This window comes from Hipposideros armiger, unplaced genomic scaffold (genome assembly GCF_001890085.2).
Source record: "Hipposideros armiger isolate ML-2016 unplaced genomic scaffold, ASM189008v1 scaffold_197, whole genome shotgun sequence".
Classification (NCBI taxonomy): Eukaryota; Metazoa; Chordata; class Mammalia; order Chiroptera; family Hipposideridae; genus Hipposideros; species Hipposideros armiger.
The window spans coordinates 2,549,997-2,554,762 of record NW_017731547.1 but is presented as its reverse complement, the minus strand read 5'-3'; positions in this window follow the sequence as shown (position 1 = coordinate 2,554,762).

The following is a 4,766-nucleotide window of genomic DNA, read 5'->3' as shown; positions in this document are numbered from 1 at the left end:
ATTTTAATTGCACTTTATTTTTGACTCAGCTCCCAAATTAGCCACATAATTACGTGATGTTTAACAGTTAATCCTTCTTGCGTTTGACTACATGTACATGGATTTCTTTGCCCAGTGTTGTTCCTTAATCCCACTCCTTCACTATAGTTTCAGTTCCCTTCAGGAAGAAACCTATTCCTTGTCAGTTCTACTAGATAGTAAGAGACTACAAACAGAAAGCTCTATCTTTGTCTGAAAATGTCATTTCTTTCATCTGTTCATGTGGTTGGTTGAGTATTACATTCTAGGATAAAAATGATTTCTCCATTAGCAGTTTGAAGATAGTATTTATTATTTATTTATTTGTTCATTTATTTATTTATTTACTTATTTATTTTAGTTCTGTTCTGGAATCTATTGTTACTGATGAGAAGATTGCTACCAGTCTAATTGCTCTTCTTATTTGGTAGTCTATCTTCCAGATTGCTTTTTAGATTTTCCTCTTTCTCATTAATGTGCTGTGATTCACCACATGTTGCCCAGAAAGTAGAGCCTTAAGTCAAGCATTTATGTGCTATTATTTAATTAGAGAGTACAGTCCAAATGTACAGGATTTCAGGGCCTAAGCAGTGAAGCGGGAAAGAAGGATGACCTAATGTGGAAATACAGAATCAAGCTGAGACCTGACCCCTAGGAGTTCTAGATCTCAACGTCATGGGGAGGGAACATGAAGAAAGGAGAAAGAACTCACCCAGGGCCTCAGCATGGGGGGCACTGAGAAATTGCTTTGGTAGTATCCTCACCTGCTGCAGTGAGGACAGGTAGGGGGTAGGTTTAGTGGAATCATGAATAGTGAGAATCTGATAGCTTGTGTGCCACAGTTGCACATTGTTTTAATGTGAAACAAAGGAAGGGCAAGTCTGAGGAGGAGGTGTCTGATACAGGTGTATTGTTATATCCTTGTTTTATTTTACCGGTGATTCTATGTACGTCAATCTGAGAATTTATTTCTAACTTCATCTCTAAAAAACATTCACCAAGTATCTCTTCAAATAATTATTACACTCTATTCTCACCTTCTGACAATATTATTAAATGAATGTGGGTATTCCATTTTATTTTTCATGGCTTTATCCTATTTTCACTTAAACTTATTATAAGTTTCTGATTTATTTTCAGTTTATGAAATTCAACTTCAGTTTTATCTAATGTCCTCTTTAAGTTTCCTATGGAGTACTGAACTCCAATGAGCACATTTTTTATGCTTGCTTTCTGCATCAAGGAGATGGTCATGCGTTTTTTTATCCTTCATTCTGTAAATGTGGTATACTCCGTTGATCAATTTTCCTGTGTTGAACCATCCTTGCATTTTGGGAATAAATTCCCCTTGGTCATGGTGTACAATCCTTTTAGTGTGGTGTTTAATTCATCTTGCTAGTTGGGTTACAGCCCATCTTTGTGGGTTCTAGCTTGTCCTTGGGCCCTCCACTTCATATCATCTCCCATTTCTGACTGCCAGCCCTGCTGACTTCAGGCCTGGCTCCAGAGGCAGAGGGAATGGATTTACATAGATGTTTGTGGGTGTGAGCATACGCAGCCTTTACCTTTGCCTCTGAAGAAGCTGCCATAATGATGATGAACTATGAAAGAAAAGGAGGCCCTGTGCTAAAGAATGCAAGGAGGGAACTTCAGCTTGTGGGCTGAACATGTGTCTGTCAGGGAGGCAAAGTTTTTCCTCAACACGCCCGTGTTCTTCAGGCTGGTCTAATAATTAAGCTAACATAAAACAGATTCACAGGGGAAAATCAATTTAATGACACATGTATGGGAACCCCAAGCAGACGAGGCTTTCCGGCCATCATACTATTGAGGTTCACGTGCCATCCTGAGCTGAGGAGAAGGGGTAGGAGTGTGGGACTTCAAAGGGGAGGCAGACATTTCACAGGGGGATGGAGAGAACAAATGCTTGGTAAACAGATGTTGGACCTGCCTGGCAGAGACAATGAGACACAGGGAGGACTTCGATCTCCAAGCCCTCCAGCTCCCCATAGCCCAACCCACCTAGCCCACATCCTCTGTAGTTATCTCTGATAGTACGTCTCTTCATGCTATAGGCCCTCTTTCTAAGTTCTCTTTGGCAGCAAATGGGGAGGTAGAAATAAAAACTTCCTCGGTCCTCTGTTTCTTAAAGTGATCAGCCTAAAATAATCCTCGTGCTAAAGAGACACATTTTGGGTGGCAAGTTTTGCTCCTCGACATGCCCCACAGGACTCCTGAGTAACTCAGGACAGCAAAAGGGAGACGTGGACTGAAAGTGTATGTGGGGCAGTCACTCCACCTGCAGCATTCTGCTTCCAAGCTGAATGACTGGCAGAAAGGCCTTTAGACACCCATTTACCAATTCTTTCTCTTAAAAAGGAGTGTTTCCCTTAAAGAAATGAAAGGACTGTCTCCAGGGTGAACTACATCGGCTAGTGTGATTGTGAATGTCCCAGATCAAAGCCTCATCCTTTCAGCATTTGTAGGTCTTCAGAATAGAGGCAGGTCTCCATCTGTTTGTGGGGAAATTGTGCCTTTCAGAAGCCAAACCCTAACCACACACACAGAGGTCACAGCCCCCTTTCTAGAATGTGAATAGAAAACAAAATATCATTAGATGTTAAGAAGAATGTAAACTATTATAGAAAGCAAGGTTTCTGTCATTTTCACTACGATATTTGTAGCACCCATAATGCTGCTTTGTCCAGAGTAGGTACTCCAGAAATATTTGTTGAGATATTTGAGCTATTTGACATAAGAGAGGATAAGATTAATATTAAAAATAGAAAAATAAATCCTGGGAGAAACAGGAATAATTCATGGAATAGGAACAAACTTAAAAAATGCACATTAGTGAAATATGAATCAATGTTACATCCATATCAAGTGGAAATGATGCTGTACAAAGAATAACTAAAAGAAAAAGATAATGGAAATTATATATATGATTTCAGATTTCCAAAGCAATGTCAAAAGCAACATATCCGCTAAAGATAGCCACCTGTAATGCAATAGATAAATAGTACATGTTACCTGTAATATGGATCTCTATGCCACCCTTAAAAAAAGAAAGCTCTATTTATATATACTGAATATATTAATATTCATGTATATTAATTTAAATATGTATATTTATATGTACTGAAACAGCAATCTTCATTTAGATCTTTTTTTTTTTCATCTTCTTGCCTTTTTATTTTTTATTTTTTATTTATTTTTTTAATTTATTGTTAGTTTCAGGTGTACAGAACAATGCAATAGTTACCCTTTTCACCCTCACAAAGTAACAACCCCCCTCCCCCCATCCACTGCCCTCCCACCCCCATATCATGCTTATCTATTCATTGGAAAAGCAAGTTACATAACAGTACACTGAAAAAAAATTCCCATGGATGAAAAAGTTTGGGATGGGTCTATGTCATAGTGGTAACTGTGATTAATTTAGTACTGCAAGGGAAAAGTGGGAGAAATGGAACTAAAATTGTAAATGAAAGTGATCTTTGAAAAGACTAATTCATTCGTTTTTGTTATTTTTAATGACCACAATGTACTCATTCATCATTCCTTGTTTAAACCTAAAGTTTTAACACAAATTTGTTTAAACACAAAGTTTTAAAATTTCATGTACAAATGGATGATTAATAATTTGAAAATATTTTCAAAGTGTTTCTTTCTCTGGGAAAAGTATGGAATACATTTAGCTCCTAGGGTAGTAAATATCAATGGTTAAATTACCATGAAAGAAATTGAAAAATGATTCAGTATATCCATAAAAAAACAGTGAATATTGTATTTTTTAGTGAGCAAGAATTCATAATATTCAAAGTACAGAGCCCTCTAAATTAATATAAAGTTTTACTGGGATTTTGGGGTAGCTTTAAATTTATTTTATAGAAGGAACTTATTTTGTACATTAGCATCTGACTTTGTTAATGCAAGAATGAAAATTGGAGGCCGAGCTCAAATTCTGTAAAAAATAAGTCCAAGCAGTGTTTATTCTATTCATCCAGGGATGGTAAAAATACTACTACTAATAATTTAATCAGCCTCATTATATTCTCAAAAGTTACTGTGCAAAATTCAACATCCATTCCAAGTGTTAATTTGAAAATTATTAACACTTTTTTTAAACATGATAGAGTGTATCTTCTTTAAACAAACAAGCAAATTTTCATTTATTGTTAGAAAATTGATAGAATTCCTGTTTAATTGGAAGCATTAAGTGTGCTAGACATGAGTTTCAATACTATACAATGTTAACTAGGAACGGTTTATATAAAAATCATTATATATATGTGTGTGTATATATATATATACACACACATATATATATTTCAGGAGGATTAAAGTGTTAAATGAATACATATTTAAAATAAAAAACAAGAATATTTATCTGATATCTAAATGAGGAATTACCTTATATGTATATGGAAATGGAAGGAGTGATGAAAAAAATGAGAGATTTAACATTTTACTGTATTTCCTGTAACCATTAACAAAATCATAAACTTAGAAAGGCAAGGGGGAGGGGGTGGTAGATGAGGGTAAAAGGGGATCAATTATTGGGTTGTCGGAAAAGTCATGATGTATTTTTTTCTGTTTTTCGTTGCAAAATGCATCATGACTTTTCTGACAACCCAGTACATGGTGATGGAAGGAGAACTGACTCTGGGTGGTGAACAAACAATGTGATATATAGATGATGTATTACAGAATTGTACACCTGAAACCTAAGTAACTTTAACAAC